At 50.6% G+C, this 15,444-nt stretch overlaps 1 protein-coding gene across 3 annotated transcripts in view; it reads right to left on the reverse strand.

Moving 5' to 3' along the window:
- Positions 1 to 14,421, reverse strand: part of CCND3 (cyclin D3) — a 94,643-nt gene extending 80,222 nt beyond the window's left edge. The window contains exon 1 of one of the 3 annotated variants that reach the window (XM_019985930.2): positions 14,205 to 14,421. The gene's annotated coding sequence lies outside the window, so the exon portion shown is untranslated. The remainder of the gene's footprint in view (positions 1 to 14,204) is intronic. The other 2 variants (XM_019985931.2, XM_070777979.1) reach the window with 2 other exon arrangements.
- Positions 14,422 to 15,444: the final 1,023 nt, after the last annotated feature.

The raw sequence follows: 15,444 nt of genomic DNA on the forward strand, positions 1-15,444 counted from the left end.
TATCACACGGCAAGGTCATCAACAGGCAAGAACACACCCATTTAGACCCACTGCTATCATGTAGGGGCACCACTCTCTCTTATTTTTTCTTGGCCACACCACACACCACGCAGGGTCTTAGTTCCCTGACTAGGGATCAAACCCTCAGGCCCTGCAGTGGAAGTGGAATCTTAATCACTGGACCACAAGGGAAGTCCCTGTTAGGTATCTTTTTATATGTCTAAGTCATGTTACCTTTTGCAGACTGTTCTTTTTTGGCTGCTGATCCCCTTTCCAACAACATTGTTGCTCCCTTTTGGGAGGTTACCTCTCCCTTAGTGCAAATCGAGGAGCCAACTCGCAGCATGGAAACCAGAGCATCTGGCCTGACCATTCCAACCATGCCGTCGGTCCTTCTGCTCAGCCCCTGGGCACTTTGTCAGTTTCTGCTCATTTCCAAAACTAGTTTTCCAGCCTTTCTGATGAGTCTATGGGTTCCCAACCTTCTTCCAATAAATTCCTTTTGCCTTATATTGGACAATCTGTTTCTGTTGCTAACAGAACCTTGAAAATATTGATACCTCGCCAACTTACTGCTTTTCAAATTGCAAGTCAGGACACTTTACTGGGTCATGAAGTCATGAAGCTAATCTTGACCAACGTTTTTAAAAAATGAAACAACAACAGAATAAAAAAGCTAAGTAAAGGGAAGTATTGTCTAGTTAATGAAACTCGTTTGTTTTATGTATACATATATGTGTGTGTATGTGTGCATAAGAAATAGGTTAAAATGAAGACATGTCTAATTTTGAAAAACATTGCCCTTATTGAACTTGAATAACTTGAGAATAAAGAATAATCAAGAGTAATCTCTCCTAGATGTATTATCTATTTCTCCCCAAATCTTTAGTACTTAGGAAAATGTACTTCCTTTCCAAGAGAACAGTATATTTCAAGGTCCACCCACCATTTTATCTCTATTAATAGCTTGACATCTCCACCCACCCTTTACTTGATGATACTTAATGATAATGGACATCTTTTCCTCTTGGTCTTTAAATGTCTGTTAATGGCACCAATATTCTGCCACCCACCTAGGCTGAAATATCCCGCAGTAGTCTAGTCCTTGAACTCTCCTCTATTCATTTACTGACTACCTACTGTATCCCAGAAGGACAGAAGACGAGAGAGCAGCAAACGATAACACATGGCCACATACTTCATCTTTGAAGTACACGTGGTACCCAACAGGGAAGATCATGGCGATTTCACAGTGCCAGTGACTCTTCATACCTTCCTACCAAATAACTACTAACTTCAAAATATTTTGCCAAATCACCCCCCTTGTTTCCGTTCCTACTGCATCACCCTAGTTTCAATCCTTTTTATTTTGTGTAGGCTCTCTCTTGCCTACTGCCCTACTGAAATCTATTCTGATCACGTCACTTCTTTGCTCACAAGTTTTCAATGATGGGCTTTCCTGGTGGTCCAGGGGTTATGAATCTGCCTGCCAATGCAGGGGACACGGGTTTGGCCCCTGGTCCAGAAGATTTCACATGCCATGGGGCAACGAAGCCCATGCACCACTACTGAGCCCTTGTACCTAGAGCCTGTGCTCCACAGCAAGAGAAGACAGACATCACAATGAGAAGCCCAGGCACCGTAATGGAGAGAAGCTCCCACTGGCCACAACTACAGAAAGCCTGTGAGCAGGAACGAAACCCCAGCACAGCCTAAGTCTTCAGTGGCTTCCCATCATCTCCTAAACGACTCCAAACTCTCCAACCCAACAGTGTTGATTTGGCTTCTCCACCACTGCTCCAAAGTTTCTTTCTAGCTGCATTTCCACTAATCCACAGTCCACCGGGTCCTCTCTTCCCAACCACATAACTGTGTGAGGCCTGATCTTCTTCATACAAATCAATCAAAACAACATACTGAAACAGACTGAAGCAGGAGCAGATATGAGAACCCAGCTGTCTTCTATTAAGCCGGGCATTAAAGAGATTTTTGAAAAATGTAAAACAAGGCCACACTGCACATTTTTTTGTTTTGGAAAATACAGTTATTATCTTATTAAAAATATGATGCTATGTTAACATGCAATGATTTTTATTGTTACTTTAAAGGAATTAATAAACATTTTTAAAATTTTGCACTTAACACTTTTTATTAGAAGTCAAACGTCGGTAGCTACCACTTTGAAAAGCAAAAACTCTTTGGGATTCTAAATCATTTTTAAGGGTGTAAAGTGATCCTGAGATCAGAAAGCTCGAGAACTGCTGCCTGAGATCTAACAAGTCAGTTAAAGCATACACGGGGTCTCTGAAATGCCCCAGACTTCCCCCCTTACTCATGTTTTTTAACTCCCTGCCCCAGTCTGTTGCTGGAGTTTTTAAACCATTAAAAAAATAAGTAGTGGTAATAGCAGAGACATTACTTTGCCAACAAAGGTCCATATAGTCAAAGCTATGGTTTTTCCAATAGTCATGTATGGATGTGAAAGTTGGACTATAAAGAAAGCTGAGCACCGAAGAATTGATGGTTTTGAACTGTGGTGTTGGAGGAGACTCTTGAGAGTTCCTTGGACTGCAAAGAGATCAAACCAGTCAATCCTAAGGAAATCAACCCTGAATATTCATTGGAAAAACTGATGCTGAAACTGAAGCTCCAATACTTTGGCCACCTGATTTGAAGAGCCGACTCATTAGAAAAGACCCTGATGCTGGGAAAGATAGAAAGTGGGAGGAGAAGGGGATGACAGAGGATGAGATGGTTGGATGGAATCACTGACTCAAAAAAAAAAAAAAGGAATCACTGACTCAATGGACATGAGTTTGAGCAAGCTCTGGGAGCTGGTGAAGGACAGGGAAGCCTGGTGTGCTGCAGTCCATGGGGTCACAAAGAATCAGACATGACTGAGCGACTGAACAACATATGAAGAATAATTATTATTACAGAAATAATAATGACTATAGAAACAGTCGCTCAGTCTTGTCTGACTCATTGCGACCCCATGAACTGCAGCCTACCAGGCTCCTCCGTCCATGGGATTTTCCAGGCAAGGGTATTAGAGTGGGAAGCTTCCCTGGTGGCTCAGAGGTTAAAGCGTCTGCCTGCAATGCGGGAGACCTGGGTTCGATCCCTGGGTAGGGAAGACCCCCTGGAGAAGGAAATGGCAACCCACTCTAGTATTCTTGTCTGGAGAATCCCATGTACGGAGGAGCCTGGAGGGTTACAGTCCACGGGGTTGCAAAGAGTCGGACACAACTGAGCGACTTCACTTTCACTTTCATAGAAACAGTCATTAGTTGTACTAGAATCAATAATAATATAAAGAATAAATAAGCCTGGGGACTTCCCTGGGGGTCCAAGTGTTGAGGTCTCTGCACTTCCACAGCAGGGGGCATGAGTTCCACCCCTGCTTGGGGAACTAAGATCCCATAAGTCATGCAAGGGGGTCAAAAACAACAACAACAAACAGAGTAGGGACTTCCCTGGTGGTCCAGTGGCTAAGACGCAGGGGGCCACAGGTTCGATCCCTTGTCAGGGAATTAGATCCCACACACTGCTACCAAGAGTTCGCTTGCCTCAACTAAAGATCTCGTGTGTTCAGAAAGATGGTAACAATGACCCTATATCCAAGACAGCAAAAGAGACACAGATGAAAAGAACAGACTTTTAGACTCTGTGGGAGAAGGTGAGGGTGGGATTATTTGAGAGAACATTGAAACATGTATATTACCATATGTGAAATAGATTGCCAGTCCAAGTCTGATACATGAAACAGGGCACTCAAAGCCAGTATGCTGGGACAACCCAGATGGATGGGATGGGGAGGAAGGTGGGAGGGGGGTTCTGGACAGGGGGACACATGTACACCCGTGGCTGATTCATGTCAATGCATGGCAAAAAACACCACAATATTGTAATTAGTCTTCAATTAAAATAAATTAATTTTTTTAAAAAGATACCGTGTGCCGCAACTAAGACTTGGTGCAGCCAAGTAAATAAGTATATATATTAAAAAAAAAGAATAAATAAGCCTAATAATTGCCATAGGCTTTCAGCTTAGAAAAAAAAAACTCAGATATTCAGAGAAGAAAAAGATACAGAAACAACCATTACTTAAAACTGCTCCTGAATATCTTCCCATCAAGTCCACTCCTCTTTCATTTTTCTCAAATGGCACCTATGCAGAGACGTTCCTGGTAAATCCATCCACAAGAAACCATTCCTTCCTCCAGATTCCCACAGCACTGTCACTCCAACCTTTCCTGCCAGCCAGGAAACCAGTAAGAGTCCGTAAGTGAATGCATACTGAATTCCTAAATATGCACACTGAACTATCACAAATTCAGTACTGTCCACTGGAGGAGGTCCCCAACAGCCTCAGAAAACCACTTACATGGGTTTCATATGATGTGAGCCCTTCCCCAAACTCAGCATAATGTTCCACCAAAGACGCGGCCATCTGTCTCCATGAAAACAGCTATGCTGGAGATCCTTAGATAATGTCCAAGCCGTGCACACTGCGTTTTATGAGCAGTTTAAGGAGACCTTAATAGTAACGTCGATGTGTTTTGCTTTTACACTGACTGTGAACCCAACACAGCACAAAACGTGGCTCTAGGGCTTCTCTACCCCACTCCAGTAGTCTTGCCTGGAGAATCCCATGGACGGAGGAGCCTGGAAGGCTGCAGTCCATGGGGTCGCCAAGAGTCAGACACAACTGAGCGACTTCACTTTCACTTTTCCCTTTCATGCATTGGAGAAGGAAATGGCAACCCACTCCAGTGTTCTTGCCTGGAGAATCCCAGGGACAGGGGAGCCTGGTGGGCTGCCGTCTATGGGGTCGCACAGAGTCGGACGTGACTTAGCAGCAGCAGCAGGAGCAGCAGCAGCAGCAGCAGCAGGCCTTCTCTGGTGGCTCAGGAGTAAAAGAATCCACCTGCCAAATGCAGGAGACGGGTTCCACCCCTGGGTCAGGCAGATCCCACATGCTGCCACAGAGGAGCTAAGCCCATGCGTCACAGCTCTTGAGTCTGAGCTCTAGATCCTGGGGATGTGAAGACTGAGCCCTCACACCACAACTACTGAAAAACCCGTGCCCTACAGCCCACGCTCCACGACAGGAGAAGCCACCACAACGAGAGAGCAGCCCCCACTCTCCACAACTGGAGAAAATCCTGCGCAACAGTGAAGACCAAGGACAACCAATAATGAAATCAACAATAAAAATAAATAAAATGTGGTTCTACTGTCAATGAGGAATGGATAAGCCCTCTGAGGATTACAGATATTGTTGGAGAGACATGCCAGGTGGCTGGGCCATGAGTCCTGCATCGATGCAGTCCTGTCCTCTGGGCAGGGTGCGTGGCCGCCACCCTGGGCTGGGGCTGCTGCCCATCCTGGGCTGGAGTATCTGGAAGGTGAAGGTTGCAGGGCCAGCACTAGGACCCAGCTTCACCACCAACTCCAGAGGTGTGCCGCAGCCACTGCCCTGGTGCCACACCCCTGCCAAGGAGAGAAAGGAAAATGGGGGGAGAGGGGAGGAGCTGGAAGAAAAGCTTGTTTGCACCATGTTGCAGTTAGGGCGGCTGTGGTTGGGCTGATTCATCCAGGGCTCCCCAGAAAGGTCAGGGCCCCAGCCCCACCTAGCAGAGCTCACATCGCCACCACCCACCCCTGCTTCCTGGGTAGCTACAACACCTGACCTGCCTGCTGGGGCAGGGCGGGGTCCTCCTGGTTCCTTCCCTGCCATCTTGCTTGGCTTAGGGGAAAGCCTGCAGCTCCAGCCAGGAGCACCGAAGTTTGGGGGAGGCTTTGGGACATACAGAGGCAGCTCAGGGATCTACCTGCCTGTTCTCCCCCATCCTAATGCTGTGTTCAGGATGTCTCGACAGGGAACCTGTGGTCCACTCACACTCCTTGGTGGGAGTGCCCTCCAAAGTGCACATTCACACACACACACATACACACACAGTGTGCATGGAAGGTCCGACTCCAGTATGGCTGAGTTCCTTCATCGCTCACCTGAAACCATCACAACATGTTTAATTGGCTATACCCAATATCAACTTATTAAACCTTTTTTTTAACTAAAAAATATAAAAAGAAGTCTGACTCCAGTCAGAGTTCTTTCAGCCACTGGGCTCTCAACACTGACCGGCTGTATGACCTTGGGCAAGTTATTTAACCTCTGTGCCTCAGTTTCTCTACCTGCAAAATAAGGAAACCTCAGAGGATTCTTGTAAGGAATAAATGAGAAACAAGTTAATAAATATCCACATTTACTATCAATTTCCATGAGCTTCCCAGGTGGCATAGTGGTAAAGAATCCACCTGCCAGTGCAGGAGATGCAAGAGATGTGTGTTCAATCCCTGGATTGGGAAGATCCCTTGGAGGAGGAAATGGCAGCCCACTCCTGTATTCTTGCCTGGAGGGTCCCATGGACAAAGGAGCCTGGTGGGCTACAGTCCATGAGGTTGCAAAGAGCTGGATACCAGCACACACACACCCAGAACACATTAGAAATTTATTTACACATGGTACATATTACACATAGGCACTTCCCACAGTCCCCAGCACATGGAAGTATTGTGCAAACATGTGCTCTATTATCCCAACATCTTCGCTGCCACCTGTCTGCAAAGAAATGAAGGTTCAGAGAAAATCCACACAATAGATTCCTACAACACCCAACTCTAGGAGCTGCACGTGAGGTGAAGCAGGGGACACGCAAGACTTCTGAGGACCACCCAGGAGGCACCAAGCTCATGTCCAGTGGCTATAAAGAGAGTTTTGAGTTAGAGCCCAAGAGGTTGGGCCCTGGTCAGAAAAAACTCTTGTTTCCTTGGAGACCAAGAGACCCAACAGGAAGAACTCTGCTTGGTCCTAGAGGCAGAATTCTAAGAAAAGATGGTGGCCACCCCTAAGACCAGCAGGTACCAGCTGACGGAAAACAAAAAGACACTGGAAACCATTTGAATGTTCTACACTCTGGCCTACGCTCAGCCACCCAGTACATCTGAGAGTGCGTAACCCTAAGATCCCCGCATACTGTGATGAAAATAGATTCCATCTCTGAACAGTCTCCCGGTCTGTGGTTCTGTAGTAGATCCTGCTTAGAGAAAAGGGAACAGGACTGGAAGGAAAGCAAAAAGCAGTCCTGACCCCCGGGGCCATGTGCGGGGAGGAAAAAAACACTCTTCCCCCCATAATCCAAAGACAGCTTGTGATATCCACTTGCCAGAGAGGAGTAAATCCTCCCTGGGGTCTTATTCCAGGCTGTTTCCTCAGCACCCAGCAGAGTCAGCTTAATAAACAGGAGCTTAGGAAGAAGAGTCTGTGAAGAGCAGAGAGATGCCTTCTGGGGGACATGCCGCCTGGCTGGGAGTGCCCTCTGTACCCCATCCTCCCGTCCCCTGGCCCTTCCTCCCTCCTCCCACAGCCTCTAACACCCCCAGCTGGAGCCCAAGCTCTGCATCTGTCGGAGGCCCTGCTCCTGGCTTCCTTTCCCAGAACCCGGGGGCCCCCAGGGGAGGGGCTGGGAGGTGCAGCCTGGAGGGAAGACGACAGAGAACAGGAGGCAGGACGAGCTGGAGCAGACAGTGCGGGGGCCAGAACTGGGAGTTTCTGGGACAGTCCCAATTTCAAGTATTCTGTCCAACGGTCTGACCACAGGCCAGAACTGTGGGCCGATTTTTATTCTAGAAAAGATGATGAGATGAAGTCATTGGTGGGATGGCGAGCAAAGATACCAGGGCTGCCCTCTCGTTGCTGGATGGCCCCCACGCCCAGCCCCTGGAGCTCAGGCTGGGGCATGATCGTGAGGATGATATGATGGTGACAGAAGTGTCACATGTAAGGGTGTATGACCTGCTTGGTAGTTGGCAGGGCTGTGAGCGTATTATCTCCTAAGCCTGGTGCAGAGCATGGGCCCGGAAGCGTCGGCCCCTTAACTCTGTGTAACCACTTTGTGCCCCGGCTTCCTCGTCTACATAAAGGCATCACAAGGGACTTCCTTGGTGGTTAAGAATGCCCCTGCCAATGCAGGGGATAGGGGTCCATCCCAGGTCCGGGAAAACTCCACGGGCCACAGGGCAACTTAGCTTGTATGCCACAAACACTGAAGTCTGGGCACCCGAAAGCCCACACTCCACAAGAGAAACCACCACAAGAGGCTCGTGCACAACTAGAGTAGCCCCCAGCTCACCACCTGCCCCCCTTACCCCCGCCACAACTAGACCCAGGAGCAGCAGCAAATACCCGGTGCAGCCAAAAAGAACAAAAAAGGCATCATGATAGTATGTCCCTCACAAAGCTGCTGCTGCTGCTGCTAAGTCGCTTCAGTTGTGTCCGACTCTGTGCGACCCCATAGATGGCAGCCCACCGGGCTCCCCCATCCCTGGGATTCTCCAGGCAAGAACACTGGAGTGGGTTGCCATTTCCTTCTCCAATACAGGAAAGTGAAAAGTGAAAGTGAAGTCGCTCAGTCGTGTCTGACTCTTAGAGACCCCATGGACTGCAGCCTACCAGGCTCCTCCGTCCATGGGATTTTCCAGGCAAGAGTACTGAAGTGGGGTGCCATCGTCTTCTCCGCACAAAGCTGCCAGGAGGACACAAAAAGATCCGATCTGGATATTATAAAGTGCTCAGGAGTGTCAGGACAATTAATCCACACAATGACTCGGTGAGGAAGGGGCTACCGTTACGCCCACTTGACTGGTAAGGAAACAATTTCACACAGCCAAGAAGGGGCCAAGCTTGGACTCAATCCAGGGTGGTTTCTGTCTTGAGTCCAGGCTCTGAGCCACTCCACTAGAGAATGCACGGGTTAGGTGGTCACGTGCACAAATCAGACAGGCAAAGGGCCACGACAGACTTCCAGCTCCGAAACTGTCCTGCTGCTTAACCCTCGGTGCCTTGCCTTGCTCCTTCCATACAGTGGACCTCCCGCCTCACAGGATGCTGGGTGAGGGGTGGGGAGTGCTTGCAAAAGGCCCATTAAGGAGCCTCTCTCTGGGCGTGGCCTCCATGGCGCCCCCTGGCCCCAAGGTTTGTAACTGCACTCTCTGCCCTGGCACATGGTAAGCCCGGCCTGCCCTGAGGGGTCGGGGAACCCCAGCGGTTCTGGGCATTTCTAAAGGTCTGAGAGGCTAGAACGCAGATCTGGGCCAACAAAGGAGGCACCAGGCAACCCTTTGCCGCTCCCTCCTTCCTGGGGACAACGCCTGGGCCCCGGCTGGCTCTCCTTAGGAGTGGCTGTCCTAGGGTGGTTCTAAGCACGGTGGGAGAACTGGGCAGGTTGCTGAGGACAAATAGTTTATGAGAGATGCGGTTTTGGAGGACCTTAAAAAAAGATGACATGTTGCGGGTGTCATGGCCTTGAAGGCTATGAAAGGCCACGCTCACAGGGCTGCTGGACTTTCCCTCGGCTCCTAACGCGGGTCCTTCTATCTTCAGGACAAAGGAAGACCAGGGAGAGGAAAGAGCAGGAGGGGAGGGAGGGCATCCCGGACCTGGGAAGGGAGCCTGCCCTAGCCGGGAAAGGAGCCTATCCCAGGGGCCCAGGCCTGCACGTTCTGACCCGAGCCACGAGGAGACCTGCGAGCACATTTCATGGGGACGGTGCTGGGTCAAGAGTGGCTCTCTGAGCCCTGGTGTGTTCACAGCTGGGGATGGGGTCGGGGAAAGGCCCCAGGAAACCAAGCTGGTAGCTGGAGGACCAAGTGGCGCTCTTCAGCCCATCCAGCAGCCTTGGAGCCACGCGCTGGGCAACAACGCCACCTGGTGGACACATGGGGAGGTAAGTGAAGTGCAAGTCTCAGTCGTGTTGGACTCTCTGCGACCCCATGGACTGTAGCCCGCCAGGCTCCTCTGTCCATGGGATTCGCAAGGCAAGAATACTGGAGTAGGAAGCCGTTCCCTCCCCCAGGGTATCTTCCCAACCCAGGGATCGAACCTAGGTCTCCCGCATTGCAGGCGGATTCTTCACCATCTGAGCCACCAGGGAAGCCCAAGAATACTGGAGTGGGTAGCCTATCCCTTCTCCAGGGGACTTCCCGATCCAGGAATTGAGCCGGGGTCTCCTGCATTGCAGGCGGATTCTTTACCAGCTGAGCTATCAGGAAAGTCCTGGGGAGGTAAGCCAGTCAATAATCGCATGGGAGGCTTTAGAGGCTTAGAGGGAGTTTGAGGGCTTCCCCTGGCAGAAGCCTCACCTGAGCATGTGCTCTAGACACCCCTAGATGAGGAACTCACTTCTGCATAAAGAAGATTAGGCAGTTATTTGTTAATAAGTGTTTAGGCTTTGTGGAAATCTGCCTCTACCAGTCCCCTACCTGGGGGCTTCCAAAGGCAGCCTTTCAAATGTCTGAACACAGCTACAATAACCCTCCTAAATCTTCTCCCCATTTGCCTCAAACTTTCAGAGTTGTTTAGCACCCACTTAATCTTCCTTCCCTTTCCCTCAGTTATATGGTTGTCTTTTCTCTTTTTGGCCTTACAGAGTCCTGTGAGATCTTAGTTGTTCCTTGGACCAGGGATTGAATCTGGGCCCTTGGCAGTGAGAGCGCAGGGTCCTAACCTCTGGACCCCCAGGGAATTCCATCCTTTTTAATATTAACTTCCAGAGAATCCCTCTTCCAACTCTATATGCAGGCCACCTCCCTCCCCACACTAGCGGAACCATTTTAAAGCATTTTTGGATTGGGATTTCCCTGGTGGTCCAGCAGTTAAGACACCCAAGTTCCACAGCAGGGGGGACAGGTTCAATTCCTTGTCAGGGAACTAAGATCTCTGCATGCCACGCAGCTCAGCAAACAACAACAACAAGAAACCTTGGGATCTCAACTTCCTACTGTGCAGGGTCTGTGTTCAGGAAGTTGATGCTCTGATCTGAGGATTAAATAGACATCTAGAGCACAGGCTCTGAAATCAGACCAGGGTTCAAATCTGGGTTCTGCCACTTACTAGCTCAGGTAAGCTTCTAAGCCTTTCTGAAATTCAGTTTCTTCATCTGTAAATTGAGACTAGAAGCATTTACTAGTTGGCATTATGGTGAATGTGAAATGAGATAAGGCATGTAGAACAGCTCCTGGCAACATCATTCAGCTCCTAAGTGGCCACTATAACCGCATTTTCTAGTGTTTGGGGCTGTAGTGAGTGCTGTGGGCAAGAGTAAGTTGAAAGGGCAGAGATGAAAAGAAGACTTTGTGGAGTTAGCTAGCCAAACAACACAAATCCCAGCACAAAATCCAACAAATGAGTACCGTGTTGCAATCCCCTTTCCAGGGGGGTCTCTGACCACCTCCACAGTCACCCTACCCACCTACACACACACACACACACACACAGAGTACAGGAGCAGGCCCTGACAGCTCTTTGAAACTCAGAGGGTTTAAAATTTAAATGTCTTTGAGGGCAAGAGAAACACACCAAAACAAACACACCTCCGCACAGCAGAGAAAGGGAAACTTGGCAGGGGCCCCAGAACTTTCTTCACCCCCAGCCCTCCCTAAACTTCCTCTTGTGGTTTCAAGAGTACAACCTGTTCTCAAGCAAAAGAACGGCGCCTGGGGCAGTGGGCTGGGGCATGCCAAGGCTTCCATCACACCCCACCCTACAGGAGGAGGAGGGGGTGTGTGTGCAGTGGAGCTGCCTGGAGGTCCACACAGTTCTGATCTTCACATCCTGCTTACCTGTGTGACCACCCTCTACCCTCAACTCCCAGCATCAACACCCATCCCCCCCCACTCCCCCTCCTAGTCTGACTACAGGCAGAGAGGGACAGCCTCTGAGCCTCCCTAGATCTGTTTAGAGGCCTCCTGTGAGAAATCTAGTTCCAGAAAGATAATGGAAAAACAGCAGGAATCCATGGAGCCTCTGCCCTGTGGCCTGGCTGGCACCATGGGTAAGTCCCAGTCCGCCTAGAGGGACGCATCTCAGATGTGCAGATGCAGTTTTGGGGATGCCCTCTGGGATCCAGCAGCTATGAGGAAGAAAGGTGCATATCTTAAATTGCTTAAGGTCACTCCCTGATCATCTTCCTGACTAAACTACCAAGTTGGGGGTCCAGAACGGTTTCTGCTCTTCTTAAAGATTCCCAACAAAAGAAGTGTCTTGGTTTCCCATCTCCCTAGATTCTGGCACATCACCTCCATGCATCTTTCCTGCATCAAACCTTGGTTTATTCCTCTTTGTGAGTGAGGCTTACTCAGGAGAACACACACACACACGCACACGGTCATTAGGAAGGGATACAAGCTCTGTATAGTCCCCACAACTCTGATCCAGGCCTGCTGGGGCTCCCTGTAAATAGCGCCTGCACCCACTCAGCTAACAAGTTGCTCTTCTCTGCATCATTTGAGATACAAGACCACAGACTCCCTTTGGGAAATTCCTAAGCCCCTGGCTTAAGGGTGCATTCCATGTGGTCAGTCAAGGAGGTGGGCTAGCCCAGTGGTTAAGAACAGGGCCTCCCAAGTCAAGTAACCTGGGTTTAAATCCCAACCCTGTCCTCTGGAAAATTATCTCCCCCAGGCCCGAATTTCCTCATCTGTAAGATGGGATATCCCATGGACAGAGGCGGCTGGCGGGCTACAGTCCATGGGGCCGCAAAAAAGTTGAATATGACTTAGCGAGTAAACAACAAAGATGGAGATAATACTAGTGTTCACCTCACAGGACTGTTGGGAGGATTAAAGGAGACATTACACCTAAAACATCTGGAAGAGTACCTGACGGTGCTATATAAGCCTTAGCTAGTATTCTGAACCCTTGAGGGAAGGAAATGGGAAAGAGAAGGCACTTGGGACCGCGGAGGTCATGGTCTCAAAAGACTGGGCAGAGACTGGGATCTTGGTGGAATCCTCAGAGATGCTTTCGATCCTGAATTCCAGGGGAGTAGAAGCTCTGACTTGTTTGCCATTATGTCCCCACTATTTAGCCTGTGCAGATAGTGGGGTCTCAGCAGACAGCTGAATGAATTCATAAATTGTTGTGTCAGCCATCTCTCAAGTGAGCCTGGGAATTGAAAATGCAGAAGCAGCAGCAGGAAAACAATGGCAGATCCACTTCTTTTCACTCACGTCTAGTGCCAAGGAGAACTGAGCTGGGGGCTTAGATTTGTTACAGGAAACAGTCTTAGCATCCAGGGGTGGGGGGTGGGTACCCCAGCACTGTGTGGACTGTTATATCACCCCTGGGGTGGACTCTCCCTGCTGCACCTACTTGGGAATTTCTGGGGTCCTGGGAACCAACCCAGACACACGCCTTTCCCAGAATCCATCCTGTTCATTCCTGTCTCTTCTTCGTGTCTAGACAGCAGGGTTAAAGAGAGCAGCAGCAGCTGTTTCTGTGTCCCCATTTCCCAATGCCCACCACCTCAGCAGGGTTCAGTCCAGCTCTGTAGAATGAGTAAGTTGCCCACGAAGACCCTACAACTTTTCTGCCTGCTGACTTTCCATCATTGAGAACCCAACTTAAATGTCCTCTTCTCTCTGAAGCCTTCCCAGCCACCCCAACTTGGCAGCTTGTCTCTGTTGTTCTATGACTCAGGCGAGATCACGGTGGATGAATAACACCACTGTGCCCTCAGCATCCCAGCCAAATCCCAGACACACAGTAGGTGCTCAATGTTTGCCGATGAATACAGTAAGGCTCCCTCAGTAACAGCAACCAATCTCTTCAGTTATTCCTCTTGTTGACACAGTAAAAGACACAGAAGAGGCTAGAGCCATCACTTGTGGATAGATGCCATCTACCCATCAGACACCAGAGAGACCACCACTGCGAGACCCCTCTTTCCGGTCCTGTCCTCCAGCCTGCTCCCCCGGCCCTGGCTGGCAGGAGGACCCCAAGGCTCCCTGCCCACCCTAGTTCTGCCCTCCCTCCGTCTCCCAGCCCATATCTGAGGTATGCAGAACGACAACAGACAGCCCAGTGACCTCACTGGGCTTCCAGTTCAGCTTAGAGGGGGACTGTGCGGACACAGAAAAAGCGGAGAGATTTGGAGGGGCTTCTCTGCCCTTCAGCCACGTGCAACTCAGATAGAAAGTGAGTTGAGCTTTGAGAGACAACGGGAGGTGATGAGACACGGTGACCTCTTTAACCACCGCCCCCCATCCCCGATCCCCCGCCAGTCTCAGCTTGGAGGTTCCAGGAAAGCGGGGTGTCGCTGACACCCATCTATCTCGGTTTCTCCAGCCCTCAAGCCTACCTTCTCGGCAGGTGAGCCCCCCGGAGCATCGACCGTGGCCGCACACACTCTCTCCCGCCGCCTCTGGCTTCTGTCTGGGGAGGTGTGTGTGTGGGGGGGTCGCCACCTCCAGCCTTGGGGAGGGGCGTGCACCCCTCCCCCAGGCGCCCAAACAGAACCAGCCTCCGCCGCCGCAGACGCGGCGTGTTTACAAAGTCGGCGCCTAGCCGCCAATCCCGAGTTTAAAGCTGGGCAGGAAGTGGGGAAGAGGGGGCGGGGGAGACAAAGGGGCTGGGTGCTCCGCTCTGCGAAGGTTTGGGCCCCGACTCCTCCCGGCGGCTCGCCAGGCGCCGCGACCCTGACCCTCAGACCCCGCCCCACGCGTCCCACGCGCCCCAGGTGAGGGGGTGATGGGGGTGCCCCCCAGGCACAGGTGCTCCCGGCGGGCAGGCGCGGCGCAGGTTTCCAGACATCGGCCTCTGAGCATTTTCCACTCATCCGTTCGCCACGCAGGAAATAAACAACATTAGGCGTTGTTTCTTGACCTCTTACTCTACGCCTGCACAGTCATAGACCCTTCGTCTGTATTAGCTCACCCCCAACCCCCATCCATCTCATTCCATACTAGTTTTACAAGAGAGGAAACTGAGGCACAGTGAAGTCAGGCAATGTATCCGAAGACCCAGAGCTGGCGAGTTCTGGGGTTCAAATCCAACCTCTGCGTCCTGCCAGACACTCGCAAACAGGGGTGCACGGAAGACCCTCCCCCCCATCCTGAGGAGGCTGACCCGCGAGCGAACCACAGATAACCACAGGCACCGCGTGGACGCAACAGCCTGGGAGGGAGACGGGCCAGCGACAGCCTCCAGCCAGCAGCGCCTTCAGGCTCACCCGCAAACACCTGCAGATTCACAAAGGGCGAGAGGGCAGCGTGATGCACCGGAACACCGGAACTGGATGGCTGTGAAGCTCTAGTTCCAAATGGGGCTCCTGGGACCCCAGCACAAAACAGGGTTTCCCTTCAGATTTCCCTCTCAGGAGAATCACCTGGATACTTAAGAATACAGATTCCCAGGCCCCTCTCCTAGACTGCAAATCATGGGGACCCAGCGGGATCCCACACAACCATCCAGGAAAGTTCGGGGCGTCCCAGAGATGTGCTTTTCATGAAAAAGCGATTTCATTTAAAAACAGGTGTGAAACCTTGGGCTCATTTTCCGGGGCAAACTTCCGGGTCTCACTGAACCCACCGCTCACAAAA

Source organism: Bos indicus, chromosome 23 (assembly GCF_029378745.1).
Source record: "Bos indicus isolate NIAB-ARS_2022 breed Sahiwal x Tharparkar chromosome 23, NIAB-ARS_B.indTharparkar_mat_pri_1.0, whole genome shotgun sequence".
Taxonomy (NCBI): Eukaryota; Metazoa; Chordata; class Mammalia; order Artiodactyla; family Bovidae; genus Bos; species Bos indicus.